The following is a 23324-nucleotide window of genomic DNA, read 5'->3' as shown; positions in this document are numbered from 1 at the left end:
GCAAGCTTCGGCTACCTTTCTTTGATTTCTTTCCGCTTTTGGAAACTGCTGTTTGCTTTATTTCACCTCTTTCTGGGAGGTGGGGAGTTGAGGTTGAGTTGTGCCCATGATGCGATTGGGATGCTGGCCTCCCCGGGGGTGGCCTCAGGCCCTGAAGGCTCTTGGATCAGCCCAGGTAAGGCTAGTTACTAATTCCCAAAGAGGACCCTTCTTATTCCCTAACCGAGAAAGAAATCCACATGTTGTATGAAGTATCAGAGCATTAGGCCAAAATTGCTGGAGTGGTGGAGAAAGGAGAGATTCCCTTGCTCACCCATACTGACTAATTAGAACTAAATAATTTTAATTGGTCTCAAGAAGCAGAAGAGAGTGTGAATCCACATAGACAACACATAAGCTATTGCTATTCTGAGCAGAAAAGTAACATCTGTTGAGCACCTTCTGGGGTCAGGCACTAGGCTAGGTGTTTTACAAATATGTAACCTCTGACTTGAGATATGTTATTCAAATTCAAGTACATAGGACAGTGATTATATTTAGTACATAGTTACCAAACGGATTGACCCATAATTCTTTGTTCTGGTTGTTTCCTCTGTTCAAAATACTCTTCCTCCAGAAATCCCCTTATTTATCATACTTAATTCAAATTAGGCTAAGAAGAACATCCTAAGATTTTCTTCCAGAAGCAGATTTTTCTATCTGAATCTCTTGAGCAGAAAAAAGGGGTAGGATCAAAGTACTTTCTGAGTCATGGTTTTTACTAAACAGCTTAAAAATCAATATCCTAAAAAGGTAACTTCAGGGAGGCAAAACTTTGGTTCCCCTCACAATCTTGCTCGCTAGTCATGCATGGTAGAATCATCCACAACAGACTGGAATTTTAAAAGCTGCCTCCTTGTTCCAGTAAAGAGAACTGACTGATCTAAACAGCACGCAGAAATTGAGATTGTCCAGTGTTAAACTGGGCCTTGGAGGGTGGACAAGAATTTTCTCTATTGTCTCCACCAACCTCACACTTTCAACCACCAACAAGTTCATTTCTCCTTTCTTCTCTCATTTTATCCAAGACCTTTATTCTCGTTTCCTTTTGAAGATTGTATGTGATCCATTCAGTTAACTTGGAGAGAGAAGGGGAGAGGTAGAGGCAGAGCGACAAAGAACACAGCTGTGGATCTTGACAGCTGCTGCTTCTGTTACTGAAACTGGGAATTAACTGAATTGGAGAGAGTGGATAGAATTAGCAAGCTGTTGGATGGATCCGCTGGGAATTGGCTCCCTTCGAACTGGTAGGGATGGGGATTCGGGCAGGAGGGCTGGGGTGGGAAGCTCCCTGAAGACTCCATGGGTGAGCACTCACTCTGGTTCAGCTGGAGTTGCAATAGTCTGTCGCCCAAGCCAAACCGATCAGTTCCCCAGCTTGCCCCCTTCTCAGAACCATCACCTACCTTCCCCCACAGCAGACAATTTCCTCCTTTTCTCTCTATCACCTGTGGTAAAGTAGTTATCTTGATCAGGGAAGCATGAAGGGCTCTGACATTTTAATTATCATCTGTCTCCTTGAACAACAAGAATAAGAGGAAAAACAAATCCCCTAAGAGTTACCTGCTGGAGAGTTTTGCAACGTCTCGTTTTACCATACCTCTTATCGTAGAGTTAAACTACACAATGAGACGTAGGGAGTTACAGAAAAGAGAACCTACCAAAATGCAAGTGTGACCTGCGGACTGGAGCTGTGATGGAGCCCAGAAGGCAGGTGCGGCCTGTGTGGAGAGGACAGCATCATCTCGGCTGATGATGCTGAGCACTTCTATAGATTTAAGCAAGTTACATAATTTCTCTTTGTCTCTGTTTCCTAATCTGAAAATGGAGCTAGTACCGATATCACTAGATGGATGTGAGGATTAAGCGTACATGCAAAATGTACACAAGGCCCTTACCACAGAACCAGGTGCTCCCCAAGTGCTCAAACACAGTCAGTGGTGGAAGGAGCTTTTAGTGAGTTTTGTTTATGTGTATTTTACCAATTTCTGGACATCTTTTACTCTCTGTCTCCCTTGGTGTGGTACACAGAATAATATATCCCTTCCTACCCAAGATACATACAGCTTAATCCCTGAAGCCTATGAATATGCTATGTTACATAGCAAAGGGCGATTAAGGTTGCAGATGAAATTAAGTTTATCAGCTGACTTTATCATGGATATCCAGGTGGTCCCAATATAATCACAAGGATCATCAAAAATGGAAAAACCAGGCAGAAGATCAGAGTGATGCAATGTGAAGACTCAACATTTCCATGTTGCTGGCTTTGAAGAGGAAAGAGGCCATGAGCAAGGAATGCAAACGATCTGGAGAAGCTGGAAAAGGCAAGGCAAGGAACTCTTCCCCAGAGCCTTTAGGAGGAATGCAGTCCTGCCAACACTTTAGTTTTAGCCCCATGAAAGCATTTCTGACCTCCAGAGCTGTAAGATAATAAATTTGTGTTGTTTTAAGCCACTAGATTTGTGGTCACATGTTGCAGAAGCAATAGAAAACTAAAACACATCTCACTCTGTCTGGTGTTTATAGAGCTTCATGAAGGCCGTGTTCTTATTTAATAGCCAATGAATGTTCAGCACACACTCACTGAACTTCTGCTATGTACAAAGCCTCGTTCTAGGGTCTTGGGGAGAGTGAAAGGAATGCCAGACTGTCTGCTGGGACTTGCCATCTGATTGGAAAAAGTAAACATGTACATATGAAGTTTACGATAAAAAGTGGTTCAAGAGCTACAGGAAAAAAAGGAGTGTTCATGACGGTATGGGTCTGAAGGGCTGGCTAGGATCTGAATATTTCATAGGTGTGACACTCAGATGGATGTTTAAAATAATCAAGTGTGTTTCGTGACGTACATGTGAAAGAACGCAGCTATTTTGACTTTCCGCCTGTATGATTGGTAGAGATAGACAATGGGTAGAAGTGAGGATGCTTCTTAGCTGACAACCCTAACATACATCACTTTATCCTCTTCATCTATAAAACATGGAATGAATATACCCAGATGCATCTTACGAGGATTAAGTAAGACATGACCTACGAAAGTACTTTGTAAACTATGGAGAATACATAAAAACAAGCCTTTCCCCCTCTAATCTCTTTTGTAAAAGTTGGTAGCCTATATCTAACTGATATTTTCAATAGTTAGGCATAAAAGCTAATACAAGGAACCTCTGACTTAATGCAGAGACCACCAGATACAGACTTAGGGGAGCTTTTGGAAAATTGCCAATTACAAAAAAATAGTTCCTCTCCTATAGCCAGACATCACTATAAAAATCAAAACAAGGCCGCCTCTAGAAGAGTTCTTTTGGGAGGCAGAAACCAATAACTCAGGATCACAGGTTAAGCAATGCTCAGCACATGGTGGGAAAGGGCAAGACTTTTGTGATTCTGTCTAATTAGAAGGGACTAACTTCATGAATACTGGAATTTCAGGACAGCACTCATGTATGTAAAAGCTGTCTTGGGGTGCAAGGATGTATTGAGTATTGGAGCTTCAGGGTTAGTATTGACCAAGAAGCACAGGTAAATACCCTGAGACTGGATTCCAAGTCAGTATCTGGTCTGACGGCCATGTCTATTTCTTCCCTGGTCGGAGACTATACTGCTCCGCAGGCCAGCAGTCACCCTCAGATTTCTCCAGTGGTCCACTCCAAAAGGTCATCATGAGGAGCAAACAAGCGGAGACCTGCAGAAGAACTTTGCAAACTGGAAGCAGTGTCTCTCAAAGTGTGATTTCGACCAATGGCAGTGGCATCACCTATTAGAAATGCAAATTCTCAGTTTCTACCTTGCACTACTGAGTCAGAAACTTTGGGGGTAAGGGTCTAGGACTGTTTCAGCAGGCCCTCTGGGGGATTCTGATGCCTGCTACAGTTTTAAAATCACTGCTGTCCAGTTATAATATTACTTCTTTTTCAGAGGGTTTATTGGCACCTCTACTTCCCCATCTTGGAATGTGTGACTCTTTTCTTTGGGCTCCTAGTTAGGAGAACGAACAGTTCTGGTTTGCCTAGGACTGTCCCAGTTTTACAACCGAAAGTTTTATATTTCCAAAATCTTTTAGTTCCAGGCAAATCAGGATGGTTGGTCTCCCTAGTACAGACTTTCTCAATGTCATGTGGCTCTAGTTCAGCAGCTCTCTCCTGCTGGCCCTCCATCCACTCTTTGCACCATAGCCCCAGTTCAGACTTTTATGGAGCCTTTTTTTTGCCTATTGAAACATCTTCAATCAGTGAAAAACAAAGCACATAGGCTTAGAATGAGGCAGAACTGAAATGATTCAGTACTGGCTCCATTCATTCATCCATCCATCTATCCAGCTATCCATCGTTTGTTCATCTTTGTCTATACTCATGCAACAGTTACTGGGCAAGATGTTAAGGATATAGAAATAGAGAACCTGGCAATTCACTTAACCAGCTGTGTCAGAGCTTTCCCATCTGCAATTAAAATCCTAGCAACCTCTTCATAGAGCTGTGAGGATAAAATGAAATTATAGATAAAAAGCATGTACCATAGGTCTGGCACATTCGACAAATGCTTTTCACATTATGTCTCTCCTCTCCAATTCCTCCTGCTTTGCCACCAAAGTTCGGCACTGATTATGTCACTCTGCAACTCAAATACCTCCAAGTGCTCTCATTATTTATTTCTCTGAGTGCCTGCTCCTCAGCCCTGCATTGATGATCCTCTCCTGTGCTTCAGACACACCCTATAAACTCATCGATTTCTAAATGCTGCTCCAATTTTGTCTCCTCCTGGAACACATCTCATGCCTCATCTTTTCTGTGACAACTTTCACGAAGTATTTCATATGTCTCCTTAATTGAACATGAATATGGCCTTTATCCTATTTCATCTTGTATTTTTGTCATGTCTTTTGGGAATGTGTTATCCTAGGACCACTGCAGGCTTAGAAGAGAGTAGGGGCTATATACAAATCTTTGGGTGACAAACCTTTTAAGCCATTGTTGTAATGTGACTCAGGGAGTGCAATGACAGAGACACATACAGGACTCTGTAGGCATAAGGACACCAGACTCATTTTTAGAGAAACACAGAAGACTTAGGAGATAAGGACACCTGAGACTGGGTAGAATCTTTGCCAGCTGAAGGGCATCGAGGTACTTTCTAGTTCTGTCACCACATGGTCAAGATATTTCACCTGTTCGTGCCCAGATTAGTGGTTTAGGCCATGCATTTGCAAGGGGGGAATGCACTCAAATGCCCACAGGTATCAGGAAGATAACGTAAGTGAGAAAGGCAAGGTGTGAGAGACACCGCAGACAGAACATGCACTGTCCGAGTCTAAAGGGGTGTGGCTCTCCCATTCCAGCCCGTCATTTCCTGGTAGGAATGTGTGCCCTGTGTTGTCAGGTTGTCTAATTTTGTAAGAGGAGCCAGAGCTTCTGAGCTTTAAGTAAAAGTTACTGATTTTTAAATGTTGGCTCCTCATTCACCTTTTTCAAAAATTGCTAGCCCCACAGATGGTCTCCATCCAGCCTGTGGGCCATAGCTCAACTCTCCTAAATGTCTTTGCAGGCCAGGGCTCAGCGGTTTCCAGCAATGTGCTTGCCCACCTGCCCTTGCGCCCTCATGGTTCCAGCACCTACCTCACTGACACTGGTTACGGGGATTGGTGTGGTTCTTTACAGAGCCTCTGACACCACAAGGACTTGGGGAAGTACAACAGATTTCATAGCCACGGGACTGTGAGTATCCAACTTCTTACAGCTTGTGTTAATGACATATTTATTTCTTGATTGTGGCAAACTATACGATGATTTTTGTGATCCTAATAAATATATAAGTAATAGGTACACTTAATATGTGAATTTTATAGACAGAGACTATGTTAGGAGAATTCTTTTCCAAGCAAAACTATCTATTAAAAGGTGGTGCTATTACTAAAAGGTAACGCTATTGTTAAAATAAAATTTCTCAAATTTTCGCCTTTAATTTTTTTAAGTGACATTTTGGGAGAATTGAAACTTGCTCTTTGTGTACCTTGGATGCATCACAGATGTACACAAACTTGTACTTGTGTATGAAGAGCTTGTGGGGTCTGTTTTCCTGAGATTATTTTTTACTCTTATTTTGATTGGCTTGTCTTGAGATCCAAGGAAACAATTAACACCTTATGTATCGTCAGTGATTAAAACGATTTTGTAATAGAAATAGTTTTTACTTCAATGGCCGTGGATATTAATTAATGCAGTTTGTGAATTTAAATTTTTTAGAAAAATATTACAAAAGGATATTTACCCCCATGAAAATTTTAGACTATGCTTATCGAAATATCAGTCAGATGCCGTGTAAGGTTTATGAATAAAAGAGTTGCTTTAAATTCTGGTCTGTTTATTTTTCTCAACTATATCGCTTCTGTGCAGAGAATGCTACTGACAAAAAGGCGAAAACAGGCCAAGAAGCACTGTGGAAGTTAATAAAAGCCCAGAGTGAACCTCTTAATAGACGGGTAGCCTCTGTGTGTGCAAGAAGTTCAAAAGTAAATGAATTGGTATTGTATAAAATGCTCCCATGCAGTGTTTAATGTCATGAGGATTTTTGCATAGCAAGTATTTCTGATTATGTTAGTGAAATTGTCACTTATGTAATGGCTTTGAACTAGTTAACTCCTGAGTGGGGGAAAAAATGCATTTTATTTTGAAGGACAGGAAAAAAAAAGAAACAAACCAGTCATAAGCCATATTTACTTCTTTTTAGTTTTGAAAGATTTTTCAGGTTTTTAAGAAAAGAGAATTAGCATAAAGTATTTCCTGGGCATCTCTTAAGGCTGAAAACTGAAGAAAATTGAAATAATGATCCCTATGTTTGGCTTCCTTCCTCCATAACTGAAAACTCTTCCATATGTTTGCTGTCTTACCCTTGCTCATCCACTACTCAGTCTCTTGGATTTCTGGGATGGCTGATCTTGTTTTCCTGTTTCTATTTTGGCCACTATTGTTTGAGAATAGTAGGATGTCCACAGGAATCATTCTCTGATGGAAGCAGAACATCCCTCCTTTGTTGAGATGTTGTGGCCTTATGTCAGTGACTAGAACACTCAGGATTCCAGGAGCTCAAACCATTTACAAGGGTACAAAGTGCATTTTGTCATTCTCATCCTGGGGTTCAAATCCCTCTTTAGATTTCAAAGGAGTCAAGAAAAAAAATTATTTGGCTGTGGACAGCAACAAATGTGGCTTCATGCAGGAGCAAGGAGACAGCTCCAGACTCATTCATTTAGGGCCAGACCTCTGCAGGGCCACTAATTATTGTTTGCGATAATGCGTTGACTGCTGCTTTTGGGGGCTTAGAAAAATGGTCGCGGGCAACAGCTCAGGATTAGTCAGGTACAGGGAGTTGACCACGCCTGAGCACCTGACTCAAATTAGAGCTTGTTAAGGGGCATCTGGAAAGCACATTGGATGGACTTGCCTCATGCCAGGAGTGATTTAATGCTGAGACACATTTGAGTTCCTTATTTCATCCAGAATCAGGACATGCTTTAGAATTTAAAACCCTATCATATTCACAATGTAAGCTCCTTTGAGAGCAAAGACCACCCCTAGAACTCCACACTCCCAATGCAGTCCAGACTCAAGTTTAATTCATACGTCTAACAGCAAAATGTTTAAATGCTATACTCCAGCATTTTCTGTACCTATTGCCTACTAACTTTTCTAGTTAATTAATTTTCTTCCTTCCATCGTGTTCATCTGTGCTCTTAGATTTGGTGTTCCCTTTTCTCTTTTTAAAATTGTGCTCTTTAGGAGGGAGCTGAAGTCAGTCATTTCTACCTTAGTGAGAATTAGAGCATATATATCACTTCTCCCAGATGTTTCTAATGATAGTCTAACATACAAACAGGATTAGAGTGAACGTAGATGAGCCATAAATGTTTTAGTCCTCTGTCCCATCCATTCCTAGGAGTCTTACATCTTCCTTCAGTAGAATATCTTTCAGTGGCCAGTCTTTAGCATGATGACTCCCTTGCTATTTCTAGCTAACCATTTAGAAGTTCTATACTTTTTCTCACATCCCTCCAAATGAAGTCTCTCTCCTGCAATGTACAAGTTAGGTAACTTATGCTCTTCAAAAGCACAGAATGAAACTTAAAGTGGCCTGAAGGTCAAGGAGCTAAGATTCATAAATTTCTTCTACTGCTTTTATAACACGTGGGTTGCTATGGTGATGGGAGGATGGGAATTGGGAAAAGATGAGAAGATGCATAAAACTTTTATTTCCTCCTCTGAGTCCAGGCTAGATCAAAACATTGCTTGATTCTCATTTTGTGATAAAAAGTGGTCAGTAAACACACTGGAATTCTTTCTCATCTCTACTTTCTCAGTGCTACCTGAGAACTTAATAGGACCTGCCAGAGTGTAATCCTTCTACGGTTTGCATTTTAAGTCTTATGTTTAATTGTAGAATGAATTGTTGGAATTTCAAGCCTCCTCAAGTGTGTGAACAGTTGTGGTCAGGGTCAAAGAGTAGAGCGTGCACTCAAGGTTGTATTGGACAATATGTAAGGTTGGCTTGGCTGCTCCATCTTCAGAATCCATACCAAGAGGGAAGGGGGCACAATGTGTCTTTCCTTGTCTTTTCTTAATAAATGCAGAAATAAAGCCTTTTGAAATATTTCTCTTTGACTAAGCATCCTCAGTAGAGGGCCTCCTATCTCTTATGTAGAGAGATGGCCAGACCCCCAGTTACCATCTCTTTAACTGTTTGTTTATAGACACCCCAGAGTCACAAGGGAAACTAAACAAATGCACATGTTTTGTGTCTAGAAGAATTTGACCCCAGATGCCTCCAATGGGCCCTTAACCCAAGAGAGATGGCGGGCCCAAGGTCTAAGTCTCAGGTCTGTCTATTAGAACCTCATACTAGTGTTGGCCCTCCAGGTACTATTAGACAGAAGATAAGAAAAGGCTGAAAAAGACAGACACAAGAGTAAGAGAAAGCAGTCTTCTCCCTAAAGTCTAGAGCATGTAGCCTCTGCCATCCACTCCATGGTCCTGATACATGAAGCCCACCTTGGGCCCACAGGGTTCTCTACAGGGGAGGGAAGAAGTCTTCTTCACAAGTTGGAAGAGGTCTGGCTCCTCTCATCATACTGTGTGAGAGGGACAGGGGGACCAAGGTTAGGGAGACCAACGCGCTTATAGAGAAAATCCAAAAAGGGTATTTGTGTAGACAAATGAGCTTTAGACTTTGCTTGAATGTCACACTCCGAAGTCTAATGGCCTAGTAGCATCTGTGGTCTTGACACACATCACTACTTCTTCTCCTCAGAACTCCTTCTGGACCAGGGCAGTTTCATAAATCTTGACACCTCTATGGTCCGGGCAAGCAATGTCAATATGTGAGAACAGCCAGTAGTGACTAGGGGATGGGGGCAGGGGACTGGAAGACACAATCTGAATAGCTACTCGTTTTCAGTCAGTGATTGCCATGAGAAAATGCATTGCCAGATATTCCAATTTTCTAAATGAAGCTATAAATTCAAATTTTTATGTGAATTCTTATTCTTAGAATGTTAGCTCAATTAAAAAACAAAAACAAAAACAAACTTTATACCAGATATGGCCTGTGGATGACTAGTTACCAATCTTTGCCCTGAACCTTATGTAGTAAAGCAACATTTTCCAACGTTGATCGTAGTGAGTGAGATAGGAAAAAGTATGTTTGGCTGATGGTTACCAGAGAGAAAAGGGGTAGGGAGCTGGGTGGAAAAGGGGAATGGGATTAAGAAGTACAAACTTCTTAAATCACGGGATGTAATGTAGAGCACAGGGAATATAGTCAATAATATCATAATAACTATGTATAGTGGCAGATGGCTACTAGACTTACTGTGCTGATCACTTCCTAAGGTACACAAATATTGAATTACTGCATTGCACACCTGAAACTAATATAATTCTACATGTCAACTATAATTTTAAAATGTTTTTAGAAAGTATATTTGGGAAATTCAAGATAGAGTCAGTTAACAACACATGAAGGCCATGCAGTAGGTTATACTTTAGGATACTCAACATAACTAAAGAGAACAGTCTCAAAAGAATATATTTGGAATCAACATCTTCCTCCTACCTTCGCTTTTAACACTCTAGTCCAAGTCACTATCATCTCTTGCTTGGATCACTACCATAACCTCCTAAGTCATCTCCTTATGTCTATAATTATCTCTTATCTAAACACTGCAGTCAGAGGGTTCTTTTCTAAACACTTTAGATCATGTCCCACCTCTGCTTAAAATGCTGCAGTGGCTCCCATTTCACTCAGACCCAGAGCCAAAGCTTTTTCATCGACCTACAAGGTCCCCGGTGCTCTGGCCCATTCTTCTCATTTTCTACTCTTCTCTCCCTTGTTCTTCTGTTCATGGACCTCCCAAATTTGAACTTCTGCACTGGCCATTACCACTACCTTGAATACTCTTTCCCCTAATAGCCATATGCTCTCTTTAATGAAGAAGCCTGCCCTGACCACTTTTTAAAAAATTGTCATTCATGTCCGGCCCGGCACTCCCTATTCCTTTTACCCTGCCTTACTTTTGATTCATAGCACACATCCCTTTCAACATGATATATAATTTATTTGTCATGTGTATTGCTTATTGATTATCTCCCCCCACTGGAATGTAAACTCCATTAGGACAGAATTTTTGTCTGTTTTGTTCACAGATAGTTCTCCAGTACATAGCCAAGTACTTGCACAAAGTACAGTGAAAGCTCTCACTATATCTTTGTGAGCTGATGAATTAGTTCATTACACACGGAAGTCTATCTCTGCAGAAGCCCCAGTGCCCTAACGGGTCGTGCTGTTGTAAGGATAATGGGTGCAGCCTGAAGGCTGAGTGTGGCTAGATTGAATCTGGATATTCAGTGGCTCTTTCATGTGTTGGACCACACATGAGAGAGAGCGCTAGTAAAACAACATGCTCCCTAGGTTTTGCCTTCACGAAGGTGCTACAGGCCTGGAAGTGGTCGGACTGAAACAGTGCACCAGTTGCAGAGCCCTGCACTTCAACTGCCTCTTTGAAATTTGGTCTAGAATGACGTCTCCTTGGCAGAAGCTCAGCCTCCACAGCCCTGACTAATGTTCGGTTAAGACCTTAAGGTAGCAAAACCATTTCTCCCAGGAGCTCGGATTGAGCTCTGGCAGAAAGACAGGCAATTCATCCCTGTGTGCTGGCAGTTGGCCTGTCCTCAACATCTGTTCCCTTCATTTTTCCTGTTACCACACACATGCCAATTAATTTTTAAGTCCATTAACACATACTTCCTGCCACACCACCCACCATCCTTGCTCTCGGTGATCTTCCTTCAGACCTACTCTCAGGAAAGGGAAGAGTCTCAAGGCGTCTCAAGGCATGACCCCAAGTGAAGTTCACTGAGAGAACTGATGTATCTGTAGAATCTTGTTTCAACCTCACTACATACTTTTTCAATGAAAACTTCACACAAAACAATACAATACACAGCTTACTGGCAGAATTTGTGATTTGAAAACATGAATTGCTTACTATAGCAGGGAGGTCCTAATCCACGCTAAAACTCCCCTCCCATCACCTACCCACTCTAGTCTCATCTAGAGAAAGCCAAGGATTGATTACCTGGGGAAGGGCCAGAAAGCCAGCCAGAGGCTAAAACGTTTGAGAAAAGGAGTTTGCAGGGAGCTGTCCTATGAGAACTATAGACAGGTCTTAGTTACCTTGACGTATGGAGACTGAGAGGACCGCTTTCAGCCTCTGGAGCTCCTGAGAATTAGAAAGGAACCAAATTGAATCACTTTAGTAGCCTAATGGGAGAGGAAGTTCCGAGCTTCAGGGTTGGCCTTGGTGGGGTCTTTCAGTTGGGCTGGTTTCACATTCTCTTCACTTTTGGTCAAATTTAATCCTCCCTCCAGGCCTTTGCTCACTTCAAGTTGCATCTCCCAATTTAATTCCATCCATCTTAAAGGCCAACTATATCCCTCCCTTTTTGCAAACGCTTCCTTACTCCTAAGGACAGTAAATCCAACATCTGGAGATCATCTTAAATCCCTAGTCCCCTTGCCACACAGCTTAGCATTCCATTCCTTTGAGTTATTCCATTGATTCTTTTTCCTACTACCTCACCAAATCATATTCTCTATAATTCAATGCTATTACAATGATGTGATACAGTGAGGAGCTCAGAGAGGTCCTGACTAACGAGGATAGTGTGACATGAAGGAATTGGGATGTGGTTCCAATGTGGAGAAATACAATATCCACAATGGAGGTGTGTACCCCAAGAAGTTCCCAAGATGATCCAGTCATTTAAGGGAAAACAGTATACGAACTTCTATTTATATTTAATTTTCAGTTTTATCCTTTTAAGATTTCTATTGTGTATGATTTATCATAACTGCATTACATTTGTACAGTAGCATAGGTGTGCATAATTTATAAATAAATACACATAAATTTAAAAGGCTAAGTCAAAATGATTTTAGAGGCGGGGTTTACAGTTAAAAAATCTTTGAGAATACTAATATTGCAGTCCAAAGAGAAGGACGAACATCTTGTTCTGTCTACATGTTCCTGAATAAAATAAAAAGATAATCTGACTTTTAAAGGGAACAGTCTAATATATTTATCATAGAGTGTAACCCTAAATCATTGGCATTTCTTGCTATAGTAAGTGCTATGATTTTTGAGGACTCTTCCCTTTTAAAGTGTTTGGTTCTGAGATTTCAAAATATAGCAGTTTATTATGTAGGGGCTAATAAAATACTTTTCTTCCCATCTTATAAATTCTTCTAGCTGGGCTAATAATCAAATTAACAGAGACAGATTAACAAGAAAAAAAATCAAAATATCAATACATGCACATGGGGAATTCATGTAAGCATGAAAATTCCAAAAACAACGAGGCAAAATTGGACATATATGACATTTGGACAAAGGAGAAAGTGAGGAGGACAGGATATTAGATTTCAGATGTAAGAATGAGTGATTTACAGGTACTTGAGGGAGAGTGGAACATACGTGGCAGGTAAATTCTTGCTGGGCAACTCAGAAACAATGGGACACGGGGTATCTAGTTAACAGGCACCTGCCTGATGTCCTCTTATTTGTCATATTTAATTTGAATTAGGCTAAGGCAGCTTTCTAAGATCTCCATCCTGAAGCAGTTTTCTCTGTCTGAATCTCTTAGGCAAGAAAGGGAGGGGAGGGCCAAAGTTCTTTTTGAGGCTTGTTTCTTAATAAACAGTTTAAAATCAATATCCAAAAAAGCAGCTCAGGGTAGCAAAATTTTGGTTTACTTTAATTAATATTTGAGAATTGTGAGACCAGTAATAGTATTAACTTCTAAGTAAGGGTAATCAGTGAGTTGAAACTGGATGAATCCTCTTGAGTCCTTTATTATTAAACACTGATTTTTGGCTGTGAGGATGGGAGTAATGGAGGGAACTGAGTGACCACCATGAGACAGGCCCAAGAAATTGATCCCAGAAATATTAAAAATTTGATATAATCTGATTGTGCAGTAAAGGGTTAACTAGCAGGCCTGGGTTGTTCTTAAGAAAGGATTGGTCCTTCACTGGCTCCTGGGAGATAACTTATAAATTCTTGACATATCCTTCTTGATAAGAGTGCCTTTATATGCCTGAGGCCTTGGTCCCCCCAGATAGTTTATGTTAATGATGTGATTGTGGTAGGGGCCTTGGGCCAGGCTTTATCTGCTTGACCTTGGTAGGGGCAGAAGAATAACTATGGTCAGCCATGTGGGCGCTCCAGGCCTACATGACCAATCCCCAGAGAAACACTGGACACCAAGGCTCAGATGGGCTTTCCTGATTGGCAGTACTCTGTACATGTTGTCACACATCATTGCTGGGAGAATTAAGATTTCCAGCAGATTCCACTAAGAGAGGGTAACTAGAAGCTTGTGCCTGGTATCATCTGGATTCTGCCCTATACTCTTTCTTTTGCTGATTTTAATGTGGATCTGTTCACTGTAATAACCTATAACCAAAAGTAAAACAGCTTTTCTGAGTTCTGTGAGTCCTCTTAGTGAATCGTTGAACCTGAGGGTCGTCTTAAGAACTCCAGCATAACAATGAGCATATCCATGATGTAGATCATAATTTATTATATAGTGCTATTGCATGAATGAGGAACATGCGGCTCAGAGAGGTGAAGTGACTAGCCTGAGGTTACACAGCTGAGAAAGAACGGAAAGAGCCAAGGATCCAAATCCAGGATTGTTTGATACTAAAACTTTTACTCAGGTTTCCTGCAATCAAATACCAGCTGTGCTACTTACTAGCTGTGCAATTTTGTCCAAATCACTTAACATTTCTGTGTCTTCAGTTGCTTCCTCTATAAAGGAGGGATGGTAAAGTTTCGAAAGTCTTTTGCAGTGTAAGGACTTAATGGGGATATTTTGAAGAGTGACAGGCATGTGGTAAACACTAAGTAGTTACTAATTTATGTAATTATGATGAATCTAGTACTTGAGACTAGATTTATTCTAAATTGAAGAAACAGGTCACCAGCTATATAGATATGTATGTGCGTGTGCATGTGTGCTCGAGCATGCATGCACATGTATATACATTATCAGCTAATCCCAAATCTCATTTCTGCTGCTTTCCACACAACCATTTGCTTCATGTGTTGTTGGTCCACACAGAGCCTATTCAACTGAAGAGAAAGGGTTCTGTGCTTTTTCTGTCTCTTGTTGGATGTAGCTTCCATTGCTAATGACAGCCATCTTTGCCATAGGCTACAGTTGATGCTGATGGCAGAGTAGAATGACAGAAAGAATCTCAGTTCTCGATGATGTTCTTGGGCTGCTGAATCTTGAAGTCTGCCCTACTTTTCAATTTCTAGTTATAAGAGATAATACATTTTATTATTATTTAGTTGCTTTGAGTTAGAGCAACTAAATAATAATAAAATGTATTATCTCTTATAACTAGAGATAATACTTTTTTTGTTGGTAACTTACAACCAAAAGAATCTTAACTAAAACAACTCAGCCCCCTTAGTTGTTTTCAGCTTTGCTGCTCTGTCTTGGGAAATCTAAAGAAGAAGAAACTTCCCTTCCCTCAGTCAACTTGGATTCTTTGGTTGTAGGGAAAAGAAAATCAATTCAAACTGACTTGACCTCTAGAGGGTTACATTGGTTCACATACAGAAAACTCTTAGTTTTGATGGGGCTCTGGCTACATTTCTCTGTTTTGTTTTGTTTTGTATTGTTTTGTTTTGTTTTCTTTTCTTTTCTTTTCCAGCCCTATCTTTCTCTCTGTGTCAGGTTCATCCTCAGGCTGGTCTTGTAAGATAACTAAGTGGCTGATTCCGTGTGTTGCCATTTCAGAATCCATTTTCCACCCCTTGGCACCTTCACACTAGGTGGAACCCTCTTTTAGTGTGTAACAGAGATCCCTGATCTCTGGGTCCTAGGTCTAGTTTAGAAGTAATGTAGAACCCAGTCCTGGCTTGGGGGTGTCTAAGAATGACACTTTTTCATTCCTGATGGGAAAGAACTAACGCCTTGTGCCCCTCTGCCCCCTGCTGCTGAATATGAATGTGTGAGGATGGAGCTGCTACAATATGAGGCCAGAGTGAATCATGGAGATATTGCCTTGAAACCACTAGACTAATGTCAGCAAACTCTCATGTCTGATCTTCTTGTCCTTTAACAATAACAACCACTTTAATCAGATGTTTTGGTTACTTTTTGCTGAATGCATTATTGATTAATACAGACTACTAGCATCAACCAGGATTGTGTTTCCTTGTTCACATCCAAGGAACTAGAACTTTTTACTAACTATAACACCTGAATGAAAGTCTTAACCATTCTCATTTAACCATCTGTGCCTCAATCACTATGGCACCAGGGATGACCTACCCCATGATTGCCTTAGTACAAAATGGAGTCAATCTCTCCCAAACCCAAAGTAGGAGTATGTGATGATTTGGGGAAAACAACCACAATGTTCACCAGACACCTCAAATCACATAGATAAATATTAGAAAGCACTGCAGTGGCCATGGAGTTGTACCGCTCAGATATCACTTCAAAAGAACTTTCCGTGAAGCACATATTCAGCTGACAGCCTCTGGCTGTGACACCTGTGGATCCACCATGGTGTTCATGCTGAGGTAGGGTTATTAAATTCAGGCCATTATTGCTTACTGTGGGGCTACTCTACTGTCATTTCTGCTCTTGGGTCCCCATTGGCCAGGCTGAGACTTTGACAGAACAGCGCTGTACCCTGATGCTATTCCTAATGGACATTCTGTCCCTCTCTCCTTTCAAAGGACTCTGACCTGAATATTGGTCTACTGATATCCCGCCACACACACAGCTACTCCTGTTCTTTCTTCCCTTTACTCTTCACAGGCATTTCTCTAATAAATCTCTTAAATATCTACTTTCTTTGCATCTGTTCCTCACAGGCCCAAATGACACAAGCATCTATTGGACAGCTCAGTGAGTGCCTCTCTCAGCGAGTGTACCCCGGAGACCTCTTTTGCTTCTCTAGTCCTAGCCCTGCGATGTTGTAATATTTTAGGCTTTGTGGGTTATGCAGTCTCTGTGACAACTACTCAATTTTGTCATCATAGAACAAGAGCAACCTAGACGTATAAACAAGTGGGCACAATTGTGTTCTAATAAAAGTTTATTTTATAAAAACAGGCAGCATCCCAATTGCGTCTGTGGGCCATAGTTTGCTGACTCCTAATATAGAGATTGCTTAGAGATAAAGGGAAAATAGAGTTAAAATAGTTTAGATGAGAAATAATGATGGGCTGACAATGGTAGAACAGATTAAATAAAAAGAAAGCTTTCATTCTCTTCATTTTATAAAATTTATATGTTATTATTTAAAAAGTGAAATTTATAGAAAAATACAAGGAAGAAAAAAATCAGCCATAAAACTATGGCCATTCTTTTCTCTGTGTATATTTCCTTTCAATAATTTTCTACTAATTTTCTGGTGATTATCAATAACTTTTAAGTACTATTTCCAAATTTTTTATAGTTATGTATTTTTACTCAATATTATAACATTAGCATGTTCCCATAATAAAAAATTATTTCCGATGGCTGTAAAATATTCTATTGTGTATTCTATAATTTAGTTATTCCTTAATTAATGTGTTTAAGATTGATTTCAATATCTCAACAGAAAGAGAACTTGAAGATTAACCCTATAAAACCTGTCTTCATTAAAAAAAATTTTTCTGAATGATTTTATGGACTCTCATATTTGGGAAAAGTTTTAGAGCTCATGACCTTTTCAGAAAGTCACAATATATATTAGCATATCAAAAACCTTGAAACTTCTGTAGTAAAAAGTTGAAAATTTCTTCCGTTATGTTAACCTAGAATTTCCCAAATACATTTGCTCATTAAATCCTGCCTCCCACTATTTTGGCTAAAGACCTATCATTTCCTGCATTACTTTAATACTTCAAGAAACACGTTTTTGGAAAAAGCTGCTATAGGCTTTTTCCATCATAAAATGAAACTAGAAGGAAAGTACTGTCAGCAGAATGCAGTTCTATTAAAAGTACAAATGATTTGGTGGCTTTAATAGGTAAACCTTCTGGACTATAATCAATGACTATGAATATAATACACTTACTTTGTTTTTATTACTTCTAAAGAACCTTTTTTATTGAAATTAGGAAGGGGATTAAAAATATGTCAGATCTAGATTACAGATGGCCACTGAGCTGAGGCAAGAAATGAATTTATTAATCCTGCTACAATTGCAGTCTCAAAGTAAATGAAAGAGTTAGAAGTCATCAGTTTAAGAGTTATAGATTTCTATAGTTAGAAAGGAATGATAAATGATAAGAATTGGTAGGATAATTTCAGCATGAAACATAACGGCTGAATATTATTTATATTTTATTATATATCAAGGGTATTGCAGTGTTAAAATTTCATCTCGAAATATAAATCTAAAGACATATTAATCTGCACCTGCATTTCTGAAATGGTGAAATCCTCAGATAAATTTGGCACTCTGCACATTCGTCAGTTCATTGATACTCTTGTCATTTTGTGGAAACAGTAAAGGGAAAGAATGTTTTCTATTCTTCAAGGAGTTCTGCTTCATTTTTTCATGAACTTACAATAGCAAGAAAGAGTTGAATATTCTTTTGTTGTGTGTAGCAATTTCAGCAGCTGTGAAAGGAAAGTACTATCTTATAGCCAGGACAAAAATTAAGTTTGCATTTTTAAACGCAGGGAAGGCCATACAAAACACCTGTAGTGCCATTACAGGAGGGCAAATTCCAGGCTATCTCCTATTTAAACAACATTTCAGACTGTCATATTAGGAAGTTGGAGGTGGGGAAGAGTTATAATCTAAACTGAAAGTCATAAGCCTTGCAAATGGTACCAAAATGTTCATATCTCTATTTTAAAAACTAGTCACCTTTACTGTAAAAAAGTTCAAAAGGAATAATAAAATCAGAGAATTACTTAGTCTTAACACACATAGATGTTGTCCTTGGCCTACATTATTAGATAGGAAATTACGAGCAGGGAAACCATGTGCATATTTTATAAATAATATGCATTTATAATTATATACATGCATATAGGTACCAGTTTTATTGATACTTCAGCTAAATGTTTGTGCAAAAGATTTTTCCCAGCAATGCTACCCTATTACAATGTCATAGCAGTAAACTCTCTGACATGATCTCATCTAAGTCTGGAATATCCTCTAATAGTTAATTCCACTGTAATATACATTCCTTCTATTAGCCTTACTAATTCATTGTCTACCCCCTTCCAAGACTAAAGTTCTGAGTCCGTTCATGTTTTATTAGTGGGATTTATCCCATAAGTACAATGTTTAACATCTGTATAATATTAGTAAAGGACAAAAGCCACATGTCATCTCAATAGATGCATAAATGATGGCTAAATTCACCACCATTTCATGACAAAAATACTAAAGTTACTAGGAATGGAAGAATTCCTCAACCTGGTAGAGGTCATCTATAAAAAAAATCATATCTAACATCTTAATGGTACAAGGCAGAATGCTTTTTCCCTAAAAACAAGAAGAAGTTGAAGAAGTCTGCTCTTGCCACTTCTACTCAAAATTATGCAGGAGATTATAGCCAAGGCAATTAGGCAAGAAAAATAAAGAAAATACATCCAGATTGGAAAATAAAAACTAAAATTATCTATTTGCAGATGACACGATCTTGTATATAGAAAATCCTAATGAATTCAAACACACACACACACAAACATAAAACTATTAGAACCATTAAATAAGTTCAGCAAGGTTGTAGAATATAAAAATAAACTATTTTTATGTACTAGCAATGAACAATCAAAATTATTTCATTTACAGTAGCATCAAAATGAAAAAAAGTACTTAGCAATAAGTTAAATAAAAGAAGTACAAGCTCATTTGAACACTGAAGACTACAAAATAGTGTTAAAGAAGACCTAAATAAATGCGAAGATATCTCATGTTTATGAATCAGGAGACTTAAGAGTGTTAAAATGGTAATAATCCCCAAATGCATCTACATATTCAATAAAATTCCTATCAAAATCCCCACTGCCTTTATAAAAGAAACAAGCTGATCCTAAAATTTATATGGACATGCAAGGGACACAGAATAGCCAATATAATTTTTAAAAAGGAGAATAAAGTGGGTGGACTCACATTCAATTTCAAAACTTACTATAATCCACAATAAGACAGTATGATACTGACATAACAATAGACATTTAGGCTAATGGAATAGAATTGAGATTCTAAAATAAACTCTTACATTTATGGCCAAATGATTTTTGACAAGGTTGTCATGAATGTTTAATGGCAGAAGAATAGTCTTTCAAACACTGATGAGACAACTGGATATCTACATGCAAAAGAATGAAGTTGGACTCAAACCTCACGCCATATACAAAACTTAACTCAGAATGAGTCATAGATCTAAATGTAAGAGCTAAAACTAAAAAATGCAGAAGAAAACATTGGAGTAACTCTTCATAACCTTGTGTTAGGCAATGGTTTCTTAGACATGACATAAAAGCATAAGAAATAAAAGATAAAAAGATAAGTTAAAAGATTGGACTTCATTAAGAATAAAAACTTTTGTGCCTCAAAGGATACCATCAGTAAAGTAAAAAGATAACCTATAGTGGAAAAAACATTTGTAAATCATATATGTGATGAGAGACTTATATAGAATATATAAAGAATTATTACAGAGCAATAATAAAAAGACTATGCCCAATTTTTTAAGTGGACAAAGGATTTGAATAGACATTTCTCCAAAGATTTACAAATGGCCAATGAGCACATGAAAAGGTGTTCAACACCATTAGTCATGAAAGAAATGAATATCAAAACCACAAGGATATATAAGGATAAATAGATAGAAACTCTAAAATTAGAAGATTTTAATATATTTCTCTGAGTCTATGACAAATCAACTGGATCAAAACCTAAGGAAAGAGACCTAACACATAATTAGTCTAGCTGATACAACTGATAAGTAGTTTCACCTGTAAGGGACCTACGGCCCTGTACTAAAAGTCTCTGGATTTTTCAAACTCAGAGCATTGATTAAAAAATGCTTAGTTGCCTCCTTCTCTCTCAATCTGATGCTCAGCATTGGCACACAGTAACTAGAATTCCTAAACATCCATCTTTTCATTAACACTATTCAGGCTCCTGAGAAACACTTTTTCACATCTCTTGCCCTATGTCTTTGAAACAAGAGGAAACTACATCCAAATGATCTGGAATTTGGGGGATTGTGTGGCTCTTTATATCAAAGATGGAGACTGCTTCTTAGTGTGGGGAGCATTGAGCTGAGGATTCTTACTTCATAAGAAAAGATACATTAATTTGTCAAATTCTTTCTCTCAGATAGCGTGAATGTTACAGATTTCTACATAATGAAGTATCATTTCCCAAGGTACTAAGCAGAGATGTGTTGGAGCTAGCTCATACCCACTCCCCAGAGCCAATTGTTAAAAAGGCAGGAATTTTGCAAGCCAGTTTTTAAATCCCTGGTAGCCTGAAATTAGCCATTGTGGGAGTATACACACCATGGAAATTAGTAAACACTGCTAATCAGGGCACTTTCCCTCTCTCCCATGGTGGTTTAGAGGCATACCACAGTGTAGAAGTATCTATTCCCCTAGTCATGCCCCTATTCACTGCTCTGGAGGCACATACAGCTTAGTTTCACATGGTAGCTGAGGAAGATTATGCAATATTAAATAATTAATGTTACTACTAAATGTATATATTTGTAGGTATCATATATCAGCAATGAAATTTAAATGTTAAAATTGTGTATATTTTTATTTTTGCAAAAATGATAAAAACTTAAAATGTAGTTTACTTTTAAAAGTTTAAAATTTTTATATTCAGTAATTATAATTTATATTTTTTCTTTTCATTTTAATACATAATTTTAACATTGTAGAAGAAAATGACTTTAAAATGTATATATATATAAACTAATATTAAATTTTTATGTTTGAAAATTTTGATGAAAATACATTCTACTTTTATGTACTTCGATAGCTATTATCTTTACATTTAACACTTTAGATGATTTTTGGCAATAGAATGAAAATTATGTAAAAAATCTTAATTATTACAGCATAATTTTGTTCTTGGTTGCCAGAAATTGGGAGAGTGACAAATGGGGAGTTAAGTACTTAATTGGCATAGATTTCCTTTTGGGGTCATGAAAATGTTTGGAACTAGGTAGGAGTGGTGGTTCCACAACATTGTGAATGTACTAAGTATCATTGATTGTTCACTTTAAAATGGTCAGTTTTGAGTTATGTGGATCTCACCTAAACAAAAAAATTTAAATAAAACAACATAATTTTACTGAAAGGAAGACAAGAAAAAATTTCAGGGATAAATATGTAATAATTTTAAATTACATATATTTTATTTTATTCATTCAAACATAAGGAGCATATCAATAAAACATCAAGATATGTGCATGAGTGAATGAATCCTGTCATATTTTTATATTTTGCTTACTTTCAGTCATATAAAAACTATGCCTTTTTATATATTACTCAATTTCATAATTGTAAACATATATTAATCAAGGTAGAAGAAGAAACATTAATCAAGGTAGAAGAAGAAACAGTGCAAGTTTTAATGTGTAACTTTTATAATTTTTAGACATACTGTGTAATTTTTAAATAGTTAGACATATGATATGTTGGCCTATGTTTTTGCTCCTACCCCCAGACTCCGTGCCACTAATGGTAGAGATGGGCCTGTCCTCAGCATATGATTCATCAAAAGACAGTAAAAAGGAACAAAACTTTGGGCAGTTCTTAAAGCAGTTCATCCAGTGATGTGTGGGAGAGTGTTAGATAACAGGAGATACTTAACCAAGAGCTGTTTTGGGGTAAATGGTACAATTCTGTATTAATGTTTCAAACTGATTTTATGTTTAATGTCTATGATTCATTTAGTAATATTTCAGAAGACAATTTACACAGACAAGGGTATTTGATTCTTTAAAACTTGGTTTTCAATTACAGTTGACATACAATATTATATTAGTTTCAGGTGTACAGCGTAGTGATTAGACATTTCTATACCTTATGAAGCAATCACCCCAATAAGTCTAGTGCCCATCTGAAACCATATATAGTTATTACAGTATTATTGACTATATTCCCTATGCTGTACTTCACATCCCTGTGGCTATTTTAATAACTGACAATTTGTACATCTCCATCCCTTTCATGTTTTTCACCCCTCCCATCTGGTGACCACAAATTCATTATCTGGAAGTTTGTTTCTGTTTTGTTTATTTATCTTGTTTTATAGATTCTACATATATGTGAGATCATATGGTATTTGTCTTTCTCTGTCTGACTTCGCATAATATCCTCTAGGCCCGTCTATGTTGTCACAAAGGGTAAGATTTCATTCTTTTTTATAGCTGAGTAATAATAGTCAATTTTGTACATGTACTATCTCTTCTTCAGTGGACACAGGTTGCTTCCATATCGTAGCTATTGTAAAAAATGCCGCAATGAACATAAAGGTGCATGTATCTTTTGAATTAGTGTTTTAGACTTCTCGGAATAAATACCCAGAAGTGGAATTGCTGGGTCATACAGTAGTTCTATTTTAATTTTTTGAGGCACCTCCATGCTGTTTTCCATAGTGGCTACACCAAGTTATAACCCTACCCAAAGTGCATGAGGGTCCCCTTTTCTCCATATCCTTGCCAAAATTTATTGTTT

The sequence above is a fragment of the Pteropus medius genome, unplaced genomic scaffold, assembly GCF_902729225.1.
Source record: "Pteropus medius unplaced genomic scaffold, Ma_sr-lr_union100, whole genome shotgun sequence".
Classification (NCBI taxonomy): Eukaryota; Metazoa; Chordata; class Mammalia; order Chiroptera; family Pteropodidae; genus Pteropus; species Pteropus medius.
This window is presented reverse-complemented; position numbering follows the sequence as displayed.